This window comes from Tenrec ecaudatus, chromosome 2, assembly GCF_050624435.1.
Source record: "Tenrec ecaudatus isolate mTenEca1 chromosome 2, mTenEca1.hap1, whole genome shotgun sequence".
Taxonomy (NCBI): Eukaryota; Metazoa; Chordata; class Mammalia; order Afrosoricida; family Tenrecidae; genus Tenrec; species Tenrec ecaudatus.
In genome coordinates this window covers 164,892,744-164,906,459 of record NC_134531.1, presented here as the reverse complement: position 1 = coordinate 164,906,459, position 13,716 = coordinate 164,892,744, and the positions used below count along the sequence as shown (strand labels likewise).

At 45.4% G+C, this 13,716-nt stretch overlaps 1 protein-coding gene across 1 annotated transcript in view; it reads left to right on the top strand.

Annotated features, from left to right (window-relative positions):
- LOC142440179 (fatty acid hydroxylase domain-containing protein 2-like) overlaps nucleotides 1–13,716 on the top strand; it is a 50,609-nt gene that overhangs the window by 25,307 nt on the left and 11,586 nt on the right. The window lies entirely within an intron of this gene.

Here is a 13,716-nt window from a genome sequence, read left to right as displayed (position 1 = left end):
CTGCGGTGCCCTGCCTGGAATAAGGTGGTTTGAGGATCCAGAATCCATCCTGTAACCTTCCTGTTTCTGTAGTCCCCTTGTGACCGTGTTGAATTGACCTGTTGGCAAGCATCCGGGCCGTGATGAATTTCCTTCCCTTTCCACATTCTCTCTAAGGCGCTCTGGCCTGGCGGGGCAGTGATTTCAAAGTGGGCTGCTAAGGCTGCAACTGAAACCCAGCCACTGCCCTGCGCTCCCATCAAGGGGCAGTTCTAATCCGCCCTCCAAGGTCAGTAGGAGAAAGCATTGGCTCCACAGCAGTGAGGGTTTTGCTTGTTATTATATTTAAATATAAACGGTCAGGTAAAGCTGAATCCTTGGACACCCCTGACAGTCCCCTTTACCTCAATGACTTGTCTTTGTCATGCCTTTGTTCTGCTGAAGACTAATTAAGGAAGCGTGGTAGTTACATAACTACCCAGCTAACACGGGGAGTTTCTACAAAATACACCTGCATTTGGGTTCCCACCACCAGAATGGCAGTTATGAATCTCTGTACTCGTTAATTTATGGTGCATTCAAGTAAAATAATAAAATAAAGCAGGGAGAAGTGTTTTTACCTCATGTGCTTACGTGGGCCAACACTGCATTCAGCATATACCATAAACAGTGGCATTTTTGGGGTAAATTTTCATTACTAACCCTATAATGCACGAATTTTTAATTTCAGGGAAAAAATTTGTTTTTATTCTTTACTTTCATATTAGTCAATATATATAACAACCAAAATATATTTTTAAAATTTAAAATTTGCAATGTTTTTAAATATAACCAAATCATCACATTCGTCCATGGATTTATAATACAAGAATTAAAAATGTACTTTCATTTCTATATTATTTTCATCTTATTTTACTATTAAAGAAAAAACAAACTGAAAGCTTATGTTATTTATAAAATTTGTTTATAATTTTAGTTAGTGTGAAATTGAACAAAACGAATTTTTTTCTTTTGTGATACAAAGATGCATTTTGAATTTGCTGCAGAAAAATACTGGTGTACTCTTCAAGTTTACATTTTTGCATCTTCCTCTCTTTGTGACCTCAGGGTAAAGGTGAAAGCCATGCAAACGGGTATCTCTTCAGGGATACTTTTGGTGGCGGGACATCTTCTCTTTTTGTTAGCAAACTCAACATCAGTAAAGCCAGTAGAAGGTCTGCCTCTTTCTGTTGGTCTGTTATTTTTTGCTTCAAGAAGAAGAGCTTCGGCGAGGCTCATTTTGAACTCCTGCAGACTTTGGGAATTATCATTGAAGTGAATCTTGGACTTTATATCTTCCCATCTATCGCTACTTATCACTTCTGATACAACAGGACAGTTTTATTTGCTCTTCCAATATAAACATGGATTTGAGAGCTTCACTATCGACAGAGCAAGCATTGTACCCAAAATTGCTCATGTTCCTGGGTACTCAGTGTCAGAGGTTTCCTGGGATTTTTCTGGATTGCATAAAGATTTGATTGGTCGACAATATGAGTAATGATATCCTTTGAGAAAAAAGTGTCTAAAATAGTCAACATGATGTTTTTCTACTCCAGAAGAATATACTTGTCCTAACCATTCAGGCATAGGTCTAGCTATCTCCAGAAATGTGCAGCCAACGAGGAATTCTTCAATTTCTTGGTGTAGATGGCTTTGAACTTGTAGTTATTGGAATTGATTCTTCAACTTCTGTAGAATGAGGAGGGAGGTCAGCCCCCCACCGCTAGTTGTGGGTTCCGCAAGCACAATTGTATGGTTAAGATATATAAATATTATATTAAAGTCATCGAGAGCACGAGCGATAGAAGACAAACTAGGAGAATGCAGTCAGACACATTTCGTAGTAGCATGCTCACCTCACCCTGCTTGGTGGTCCACATGGAGAGAGGGGGAAGGGAAGGAGGACAAGGGAAAAGGGAAACCGGGGAGGAGAGGGAACAGGAGAGAAGTGGGGAGAGACCAGCAAGAGAGAGCTAGCCTATATACCTTTTGGGGGCGTGCACGCTCACATATTACAGGTAAAGACGTACATCACAGGAAGGGGTTTCACTACAGGTAGTTCAGCAATGAGAGCAGGTGGTCTAGGGACATACACGCAATAGGAAGGGGGGGGTTGGGGGTATACACTGACAAGATGGGTGGATCCTAGTTTAGGATGGCCCCTTAACTGTGGACATCACAGAGACAGTTTGACTTATTCCCTGGTTCAAATGATAGAGACCATAGGTGAGAACACCTGGTCGAGAGCCTCAGGGAGAAATAGTTCACTGTCCCCAGCAGCAGGGAGCAGGGTCTACCCTGCAGTCTGCTGACTAACAGCCCTCAGGGAGGATGTCTGTAAGCATCTGACCTCCCCCACAAACTGCAACAACTGAAGTTTCAAACTCATCTTCACTAGTATCATTACTAACTATGAGGTCTTCTCATTCATCCAAGTCAGAATTATCAGGCATATTCACTTCCTATCACAGGGAAATAATAAATATTGTTATCAAAATAGTGTGAATAGCATTATAATTACATTTTTATATTGTAAAATAAACATTTTAAAATATAATACACATTTTATTTACCAGTTTCATCAATATTAGCATCTGGTTCCTTGTCTGAGTCTGTACCGCTTCCATCTAGGTCATGAATTTCCTTTTTTTCCATAAATTTGCCGTTTTCCAATCACAATCCATACTGTGGTCATTTTTGTCACCGTTGGTTCAAAAGACGAACATGAGAATTTGTTACGTTTTGAAAAAGAGGAAATATATAATAAATGTTTTTATGAGTATTACACCTTTGACATAAAACTACACTTTTATGAACATAAACAGAAAATATCAACACTAAAACTTCACTAGATTGAAAATTATCCTAAAATTCACTGAAAGCCAACGCCCACTTAACCTCGAACGCACAATCGGTCAAAACATGGGCCACTAGCCAAGCATTTTGCCGCTAAAACGCGTGACTAGCGGTATGCATTTGTACTAGTAAAGTGTGACGATTTTGTCGACATCTTCGTCGGCTTCAAAAGCTTTATCATTTCGGTACCAGATACGTTTGAATTAAATGTTAAGAAAACATCGTGCTCGGCATTCTAGGGCTAAGCAGAATTAAGATGAGGCTTTCTACTCCCACACAAATTTAGTCTTGGACTCCCACAGGCGCTGTTCTACTCTGTCCTGCATAGTCGCTAAGAGTGGACACCGACTCATTCCTCATGGAGAAGTACAGTTGATTTTAAAGCTCTTCGGTTTAACAATGGGACTTTTGTCCAGTAGTTTCACGATGCCTGCTTGAGGTCCTCAGGTGCTGCTTCACGATCAAGGTTGTTCAGGAGGGAGGTAACAGGTGACTGCAAGTCCGCGCCTGGAAGCAGTGAGGATACAGTCATGTGTCCACAGCACCTCTCCTCAACCTCTCAGCCAAGTTCTTCAAAAATTTTAAAAGTTTTTCCTTTGAAAATAACAGGACCAACAGTCCCAGAGGGACATGAAAGTGTGGGAGGTAGGGGAAGGGAGGAGGTGTTGGCCAACCCTGGGACAAGGGAACAAGGAGTGGTTCAAAACCAGTGGAGGGAGGGAAAGGGAGGACAGGTAGGAAGTGATCAAGGACAAGGTAACTGAGAGGAATTCCTGAAACCAGAATGAAGGCCGAACATGGAAGTGGGAGAGGAGGGAAGTGTAAGGAAATAGAGGAAAGGAGTAGGAGGCAAAGGGCATACAGAGAAGCCTAAATACAGACATGTACATATGTAAATATATTTATGATTATGGGGGAAATAGACCTATGTGCATATATTTATAGGTTCAATAGTAGGGTAGCAGGTGGACATTGGGTCTCCTTGTGTGCACTCCCTCAATATAAGAGCACCTTCTTCAGCTAAACGGTCATTTCATGATACCCACCTTCCCTACATGATCGCTGAAGACAGATGGATGCATAAGCAAACGTGGCGAAGAAAGCTGGTGGTGCCCGGCTATCGAGAGATATAGCGTCTGGGGACGTAAAGGCTTGAAACGAAACAAGCGGCCATATCGCCCAGAAGCAACAAAGCCCACATGGAAGCAGCACACTAACATGTGTGATCATGAAGGGTCGAGGGGACCAGGTTTCAAGCACCAAAGGCGGGGGAAAAAATCATATCATGAATGATGGGAGCCCATGATGGGAACCAATGCCCATCTGTAGACAGCTGGACATCCCTTGCAGAGGGTTAGTGGGGAGGAGATGAGTCCCTCAGGGTTCGGTGTAGCAACAATGAGACTCACAACCTTCCTTTTGTTCTTAAATGCTTTCTCCCCCCAACTATCATGATCTCAATTCTACCTTGCAAACTGGGTTAGACCAGAGGATGCATAGCGGTACAGATAGGATATGGAAACACAGAGAATCTAGGACAGATGAACCCCTCAGGACCAAGGGTGAGAGTAGCAATACCAGGAGGGAAGTGGGGGTAGAAAGGGAGAACCGATCGCGGGGATCTACATATATACCCTCCTCTCTGGGCGATGGGCAACAGGAAAGTGGGTGAAGGGAGATGCCAGGCAGATAAGATAAAACAATAATTTATATATTATTACGGATTCATGAGGGAAGGGGGAGTGGGGAGGGAGGGGGAGGGAAAAAGGAAAATGAGCGGATTCCAGGAATCCAAGTGGCAGGCGATTTTTGAGAATGATGAGGGCAACAAATGTATCAGTGTGCTTTATACAATTGATGTACGTGTGGATTGTGATAAGTTGTATGAGTCCCAATAAAATGATTTATTTTAAAAAGTTTTCCCTTTGATAATTTCCTCTGTACAACCAGAAAACTTGTGCAACATCACATTAAAAACAAAAATAGGAAACATCCAATTTCTCCATTGTTAAATACCAGTTTTATTAGGACTGTCAGAAAGACAGATCCTGTAATGCTTTCAAATAAAGTTCTCAAAGCCGTGCCCAATATACCTCCTCCCAGGCAGTCTTTGGTTGCATTTTAAAGTGGTCATTTGCCTGGCATTATTAACCATTTGTAATTAATAATCCCATAGAACTGTTGCTTGGTTTTAGACAGTCTTGGCCAGGGGTTTTAAACCAAACAACAGAAGTAGGAGAAAAAACTAAATTAAACCAACTCAAGTTAAAATTACTCTTTTGGAGAGTGGGAAGGGAGTGGGTAAAATGAGGAGCTGACAGCAAGGGCTCAAGTAGAAAGGACACATTTTGAGAATAATGATGGCAACAGATGTAGCAATGTGCTTGACACAATGGATGCATGGATGGATTGTGATGAGTTGTATGAGCCCCAATAAAATGAGTTAAAAAAGAATTAATCTTTCAAGTTCTAATGACATGGTATACTCTTTTATCTTAACGTGATAACTTTGTAATAATGAGAAGAAATGAATTGGGAATACAAATTATAAAGCCTTATACACATGCTGTACTTTTACTTAACGACTTTATTGACATTTACATACTATACAATTCAGTGGTTTAAATATATTAAAAAGAATTGTGCAATCAATTTTAGATCACTTTCTTCACTCTTATATCCTCATTTCCCGCCCCTCTCCCCCAAGCCTTATATTTTATAGTCCACAAAGACAATGTCCTACACCCTCCTTAGGTGAGAAGCTACTGGGGTCTTGCAAGCTCGTGGGTGGCCCTCTCAGGCCCAACTGCTAGTGTCACCCCGTCCTTCTGCAGTCCAGAAGAGTGAAGAAGATGGAAGACGCTTGGAGACGGTTAGCTCAATGGAGTAAGGAACCCGGCTAATGTCAGCCGGCACAGCCCTCTGAGCGGAACGGAATAGAAAACTGAGACGCTCTGGAGACCTTCACCCAATTTACAAACAAGCAGCTCTCATGAAGAGTTGTATGTCTCAGCAGTTCCTAGACTAAGCCTTCTTCCCTTTCCTTCCTTCACTCTGACGACCCACTATCTTCTTCTGGGCCATTTTCCTGGCTCTTTTTGCGCATGCCTCTCTTCTTATAGATGTGGGAATCAGTTGGTTTAGTCCCAGGGACTTTGATGTACTTATTTATTTATATTGAGGTAACGCGGAATTGATCATTTAAGGGAAACTGCTGCCTTCAGTGATGCCGACTTCCCACCCACTTACATGGCTCCTCATTCTGTTGGGTCAAGGTCAACTTCTGTGCCCCTCAGAACACTTTAAAGTTTCTGCCATATTGGATTTGCACATTTCTTGTTAACGTTATTAGCTTACTTTAGCTCTTTTCCCTCCTGGCTCATCTATTATTGCTTCTAACTAGCTATTTACACAGGTATACACCCATGCCCCCTAATGGGGGGGGGCTTCAAAAAGTCCATGGAAAAATGGAATTTGAAGACCATGGAGCTCCCCTCCCCCAATTCTTTGATGCCCCCTCACGTGTGTGTACACGCATGCCAGTGGTCTCTGAGTTTTCGCTTTGCATCTTGCCAGTTGCCGTCAAATCCATTCCAGCCCTCGCTTTGTCCGAGTAGAACTGTGTGCTGGAGCATTTTTACAAAACAGGCACCCCAGGGTGTACTTTAACCTCTAACCTTGGAGTTAGCGGCAAGCTCATAAACCCTTGCACTGGGGGTCCTCCACAGAAGGATACATCAAAGCAAACCTGTTGCCATAGTGACCCTGCAGGACTGAGTTAGGATTGTCCCTGGGAGTTTGGGGGTGGGGGTCAGATTGTCCTCTTGTCCACAGAGAGCCTGGTGGGGCCCAGCTGCTCACCTTGTGATGAGCACCTTTGTCAGCCCAAGGATCACCGTTTTAATGGCATCTGTAGACAAGTTGAGAACGAGTGCTCTCACTTCAGGCAGCCTCTGAGTTCAGCTCTTGGGTGTGGTTAACTGGTCTTCAGAAAGCTGACCAAGCAAGTCATGAGCAGAGTGTGGCTCACGGCTCCCTGGAGCCACAAGGGAGAGACACCTGGGTACAGAGGGGATTTAGAGGGGCAGATCTCTTCCAACAGAGTACTGAGGTAGAAATTTAAGCTCTTCAAAAGCAGGATCTGGCACCATTTGCCTATTAAAAATCAGTCCCAGGTAGACCAAAGTCCCCTTCCCAGGTCCCTTGATTCATGTTACTGATGCCCAGACCAATTCAAGCAGAATCTCCCAAACTAGGGCCTAGGCAGGGATTCTGTAGGCTCCCTGTTTTCTGTTAGCCTGGCCCTGTGTTTCCCAAAGTGGGTGATACCACATCATGGGTGGGAGGCATTGGACCAATCCAGGGGTGTCACAAAATCGACTTATTGTTTTCAGGTGCAGGCTCATCGCTTCTAATTCACAGCCACGCCCCTTATGCAGGACAGAACAAGACATTTGATTGCCCTATGCCCTCCTCATTTTGGCTATGTGCCAGCCTCGGTGACCAACTCTCTTGTCGAGGCTCTTCCTCTTTCCTGGCTGCCCCTCCACTTCCCTCGGATGGTGGTCTTCTCCAGGGACTGGTCGCGCCTGGTAACTGGATCCTCGATTAGGAGCTACAGTACAGAAGCTTTTCATGGCTTCTTCCCATGCCCCCACTCGCATGATCCCAATTCTATCTTACAAATCTAGACCAGAGGATGGACTCTGGGACAGATAGGAACTGGAAACACAGGGAATCCAGGGCAGATGAACCCCTCAGGACCAGTGGGGAGAGTGGCGATACTGAATGGTGCAGGGAAGGTGGGAGAGAAGGGGAGCTCCTCCTTGGGGGACAGACAGTGGAGAAGTGGGTGAAGGGAGATGTCTGGAAGTGTAAAATAATAGTAATTTATAAATTATCAAGGGTTCATGGGGGAGGAGGGAGCAGAAAGGGAGGGAAAAATTAGCAGATACCAGGGGCTCAAGTGGAAAGCAAATGTTTTGAGAATGAGGGAAACAAATGTACAGGAGTGCTTGACACAATGGATGTATGTGTGGATTGTGATAAAGTTGTACAAACCCCCAACAAAATGATTTTATAAAAAAATAATAAAAGATCCAGATACCCTTTTTAACACAGGAATCTTTAAATTTTTGTATTAAAATAATTTTTTTTTATTTTAACAATTTATTGGGGCTGATACAATTCTTTTCACAGTTCATACATATACATACATCAATTGTATAAAGCACATCTGTACAGTCTTTGCCCTAATCATTTTTTCTCTTTTCTTCTTTTACATTTTATTAGGGACTCAAACAACTCTTACCACAATCCATACATATACATACATCAATTGTATAAAGCACATCCATACATTCCCTGCCCCAATCATTCTCAAGGCATTTGCTCTCCGTGTATTAAAATTCTTATCAGTAAAACAATTTAAAAGGTTTTCATGGCCAAGGGCTGCTGAATAATTAAACAAATTTTTTTTTTCCCTGTAAAGGGGTGGTAGGTCTAGCCAATATGGAGCCTGTGGCCCACCCCTTCCTCTTAGCCTCCCTAGTTGCATGTGAAAACCCATTCGGGCTCACCTGTGTTTTCTTCTTCCAGATGAAGGGAGCATGTGGAGGTGTGTTACAGGATGGGAAGACAAAATAGGTAAAAGCGAGCATCCCACAGGGCAAACTTGATTTCCTGTATGATGTGCAAAATCCCCAGATAACCAGTCTGGCACATTGGGCTACCTTTGACTCATGTTAGTGGGGGTGCGGATGGGGGCCTGGTGATGGTGGTGCTGGTTCATGTTCTCTGACTGGCTGAGAAAGCGAATGAGAGAGCGAGCCCGAGAAGAGAGGAAACGGGAGCTCAGAGGTGGGGAGCCAGATGAGCAGCGGCCCCCTAGAAGCTCTTTATTTATTAGCCATGGGAAAGAGCCCCGGGCTTTTTTAAGGACAGGGTAATTCGGGAAAGAAACAATTCCCCGTCCACATTGCATCGTCGTCGGTTGTGCAGAATGGAACTATCAAATCTGGCTCTTCAGGCTCTCAGCATGTGGGTTAAAACACAGCTTCCTCTGGTTCACTTCCCTTCCCGCCCCCTCCCACACCTGGCTAGCTTCTTAGCTGACTGTGAGTCAGAACATGTGTTTGCTCACTCTCTGCTAAGGCCAAAGGAGAGATGGGGAAAAATAAGGCCTTGAACTTGGGGAAACCCCTATGGCTGGGCCAGGATTGCCTCATGCAGGATTCTGTAGCGCCTTTGATAAGAACTGGTCATCACCTTGCCTGCCCTTGGGAATCCCCTCCCCCAAACCCAAACTCACTGCCCCTGAGCCATTTCTGACTCACAGCGACCCTTCAGGGCCAGAGGGCTGGCCGTGTGGGATTCCAGGACGGTAGCTCTTTTTGGGAGTAGAAAGCTTCTTCTTTGTCCTGTTGGAATCCCATAGGAAGTCCTAAACCCACAGCTGCTAAGCCTGACCAACAGATTTATGTAATTGATTGGAGGTGGAGCCTCAATATGGAGAGGTTCAAAAGCACCCAGATGATTCCAATGTGCAATTTGTGGGTCTTTGCGTCAGCCAGAAGGGCTGATGGTGAAATCTCTGACCACGGCTAGTTCCTCTGGAGTCAGGCTAGTTCTTTCCCTCCCTGGACCCTGAACTTCACCTCTAATAAACACTCCCACCTCAGGCCAGAGAGCTCTGATAAGGCAGAACCCCCCTCAGAAGCTGCAATTCAGTGGACAGGTGCTTGCGGCGATCCTGGTGGCAGGGCTGGCGGGGGCCTGACACCTTCTTGTTCTGAGCCAGGAGGGACAGCTCTGGGGTTCCATGTGGAGGGCAGCGGTCATCGTGGCCTCCGGCCTTCTCTTGTTGGGGGCCTTCTGGAACTTGGTCACCTGGTGAGTGGGCCTGACCTCTGGACCCTGCAACACCTGGGGGAGTCTGGCGGGGGTGGGTCTTCCCCAAGTAACCACAGTGGTTTTTCTTCTAAGGCATCTGCAGAAATTCTGGGGTGCTTCCGGCTGCTTTTGGCAGACCCAGTGGGAGAAGCTGCTGTGTACATTTGAAGGGAAGGAGTGGCTCCTTTATGTGATAGGTGAGGCTCCGGACTAGCTCTGAGTGTCTGGGCACCCGCTCCAGCTGAATGCTTTCTCTATTGTTGGTTTCTGGACTCGGAGCTCTTGCTTCCTTACTCCAAAGAATGAGGGCTAGAACTTCTGGGGGGAGGGGGGTAACCCCCAAACTTGTGGACAATTTGGAAACAAGTTATCGCAGGAAAGAAGCTGAGAAGGTGAAAGGGAAGAGAGGCAAGAAATGGATTGTGTAAAATGAGTGTACGCTCAGAGTCACATCTTATTTCTAGATGTAAGCCCCCGCTGCCTTGCCCCCTCCCTGAGCAGAGCGCTGGCCCATCTTGGCTGAGGCTGTCTCCCCTGCACCTGGCACGGTCTGCCCCCCGGGTTCGACATCAGCGGTTACTCGGCATCTGTGGACAGCGGGAATGACTAGAAACCTGCTTAGGAAAGCAGAAGGGAAGAAAAAGGCACTTATGTATTTATAACAGTATTATGGACAATAGGGAATTCCCTCAACTCTACCTTCATTCACCCAGACAAGATTGACTAGTGTTAGTATGTGCCACACCTGTGTGGGGATATGGATGATTTTTTTAAAACCATTTCATTTGGGGCTCATACAGCTCTTATCACAATCCACACATATACATACATCGATTGTACAAAGCACATCTGTACATTCTTTGCCCTAATCATTTTCTCTTTTTACATTTTATTAGGGGCTCATACAACTCTTATCACAATCCACACATATACATACATCAAGTGTATAAAGCACATCCATACATTCTTTGCCCTAATCACTCTCAAAGCATTTGCTCTCCACTTAAGCCCTCTGTATCAGGTCCTCTTTTTTTTTTTTTTTAACCCTCCCTGGATGATTTTTTTTTAAGGGAGATAAAGATGATAAGTTGAAGTTTTGGCCTAATCCACTTAAAAAATTGATGTCACAGGCTGGGGATGGGGGACAAAGTTGTGAGTCGTCAAAATTAAATGTGTAGATTAAAAGCTCCCAAGGTCCAGGAGGGTGGAGGGAAGGAGCGGTTGAAAGGGGGAACAGATGACAAGGATCTACATATAACCTCCTCCCTGAGGGACGGATAGCAGAGAAGTGTGTGAAGGGAGACATCGGACGGTCTAAGACATGACTATGATAATTTATAAATTATCAAGGGTTCATGGGGGAGGGGCACAGGAGGGTAAAAAATGAGCTGATACCAAGGGCTCAAGTAGGAAGCAAATGTTTTGAGAATGATGAGGGAAACAAATGTACAAAAGTGTTTGACACAATGGATGCATGGATTGTGATAAGAGTTGTATGAGCCCCGATAAAATGATTTAAAAAAAAATCAAAAGCCCCCGAGGGAAGTCTGCAGCCAGAAGTCTAAAAGTGGGCTGAGCATGACATCTGACAGATTCCATGGAATCTTTTTGTTTCCCCCCTTCTCACTTTTGCTTGTGAAGTAGGTCATCAGCTTTATATTTTATACATACTTTGTTTCAACTCCTCCATTTAACTCCCCTTAGCAGTCAAGGGAATCTTAGGCACTTATTGGAAAGAACACGGTGGATATCCATGGGGAAAGGCTTTCTATATTGCAGGTGGCACCAGGGTCTAGGAATTGGGCAGCTAACTGCAGTCAGGGATTCAAACTCACCAGCTGCTCCCAGGGAGAAAAAACTTGCCCTGTATAGATGTACCGCCTCAGAAATGCAAAGGAGCAGCTCTACCTTGTCGTCCAGGGCACTCTGGCTAGGAATGAACTTGATGGCAGTGGGTTTGGTTTTGGTGAATGACGACAAAGGGAAAGCACCTAATACATCTTGTGGGGGAAAAAGAGTAACTTTTGTTTTTCTTTCCTGGATTAAACTGTCCATGTTTTCCTGTCAGTTAAAGTAGCTTTATTTCGTGCAGCCCCCGGGGTTTCCGAGACTGTCGCTCCTGACAGGAGTCGAAAGCCCCATCTTTCCCTTGAGGAACGGTTGGTGGCTTTGAACTGCTTACCTTGCTGGTCACCGCCCAATGCATAGCCCCTATGCCACCAGGGGTCCCCAATAAACTATAGAACAATGTGAACATAATGTACATGCACAGGAAAACAACAACCAAATGTATGTGACTTGCTTTATCGCACTAGTCACGTGATTGTGGTGATCTGGAACCAAGCGGGCAGTGCCCAGAAATAAGCTTGTACCTAAAGCAGCTCAGTCTCACTCATTGTCTGGAAATATTGTAGTCTATGCAAGTGATTCCCTAAAATGAACATTTAGCTGCTCAGGTGTTTCACGATGATTTTAAAATGTGAAAATATATGCGCCCCTTTCTTCCCTTGTTCTTCTCTCCCTCCCTCTCCCTTTTAATTTTTTTTTACAAAATGTTTATTCCCGTCCATACAGTGCTGGCTAAATATCTTCCAAGGACCTACTACAAAAGGAGCCCTGGGGCACAGTGGGTCTGTAGCTCAAAGCCTCCAGCTGCTCAGCAGGAGAACAAGACAGTCTTTTGCTGGTGTAGGTTCCCCACCTGGGAAAGTCCCTGCGCAGTTCTGCTCTGTCCTGTAGTGGCTGCGAGTGGGCACCCCTCACAGGGAGTCACTTTATGGCCACTGAGCAGTAAGGGACCTGGCAGAGCAGTACAGAGCCAGAGTTCAGGAAAGCATTGTCCTTGCCGTCTGAGGTTTGAATTTAGAGACCGTAAAACATGGACAAAGCAAGAGAGTAATACAAGAGTTAGGACTGGACAAAGTGCTGTTTGTGCGCAGTAGGAGACCTGGAATGACCTGATGTGTAGCACAAAGCCAAGTCCACCTTGTAAGCCTTGACCCTTCTTTTCTACAACAATGTGCAGAACATCCGTGGAGAGGGATGTTGGTAGGTAAGATGACTCCGTGAGTTAACCATCCACCTAGGGTTTTATTTGTGTGTGTGTGTGTGTGTGTGTGTGTGTGTGTGTGTGTGTGTGTGTGTAGAAGGAGGTGCTGTCAGTAACTGCTGGAGTGACAGCAATACATTGAAATTTCCCAGGACAAACGAGGATGTCATCCAGTAGGCATGTTCTAGGATCAAAACGAATCTGGGAAATGTTGAGTAAGTCACACCAGTTTGCCAGCAGAAGAGGCTCCAGGAGACAATGGTACCTGCAACCCAGAAGGCCTGACAAGACACATTTTCTGCTTGGGGAAGTGCGGAGCAGAGGGCACCGGAGGCCCCAGGCAGCAGAGTGGCGGGGATGAGGTTTCTTGACTGATCCCGTGTCCAAGGCTCATTTTGAACCACAAGGAGTCAAACACCCGTGTTTCCTGTCCCAGCACCGGCAAAGGTTCATCGTGCACAGACCTGACAACACCAAACGCCAGTCGCCTTCAAGTGGATTCTGTCCAGTTGCTCCACCGGGTTCCCAAGGGTGTGGCCTCTCGGCAGCAGACTCGGGGCCTGTTTCCCAGGGAGCCTCTGGGTGGGGTCAGACCACTGGGCTTTGGGCTAGTCGTTGAGCACTTACCCATCGGAACCATCCAGGGACTCCTCCGTCCATTTGTTTATTAGCCTATATATTTTAACTCAACATGCTTTTCCATTTTCTTCTTCAGCCACCTTGAGACAGGGCCCCATTTTACAGTTAGAGACAGGCCTCGAGTGACCGCTGGCTTATCAGTCCCAGGCTAGGAGTACACCCCACTCCTGAGCACCAGGGCCTCCGGCTCAGGACGGCCTGCAGTCACCACGGAACGTGTGTGCACTCGGCCCCTGAGCTTTCAGAAGCCCGGGGCCTGA